Below are 583 nucleotides of genomic sequence, written 5' to 3' on the forward strand. Positions count from 1 at the left end.
AAGAGCCAGAACCAAATGAAATGGAGCCAAGTTTGGATTTTGACTTCAACCCATTTCTCCCATACGAAGAATCGGAAGGAGAAAAGACACACCGCTGTTGATATTTCGGCAGCAGCGCGGTGGGTGGTGGCCGAAAAAGACTTGAGCTTGCGGAAGCAAGATTCGAGGTGGGAGGGGAGAATGAAAGAGGTCAGTATGTGTGATTGTTGGAGGTGGGTAGATTAATGTGAAAGAGAAGAGGAAGATTTTTATAGGGTTTAATTAAGTTTACTTAATTAATTTTAAATTTTTTAAATTTTGAATTTAAAAAATCTAATATAAATTAATGTGATTTTGTTTAGTTTTTTGCTGATAACCTTTTGGTTCCATATACTTTTTCTAAAAGAATATATACATGAATTTTGGTGTAGCAAAAATTTGTGTGTCGTATTTTGAAAATTTGTGTACTATATCTATGCGCCAAAATTTGTGTGCTATATTAATAAGTTTGTCGAGAGCATCTTTTTGTGGTATGTGTGTTTTGAAAAATAGAATCTGTAGCGACCCTTAGTTTTAAAAATATAAATATAAATAAGTTATAATT

This window comes from Arachis duranensis, chromosome 7, assembly GCF_000817695.3.
Source record: "Arachis duranensis cultivar V14167 chromosome 7, aradu.V14167.gnm2.J7QH, whole genome shotgun sequence".
NCBI classification, from domain to species: domain Eukaryota; kingdom Viridiplantae; phylum Streptophyta; class Magnoliopsida; order Fabales; family Fabaceae; genus Arachis; species Arachis duranensis.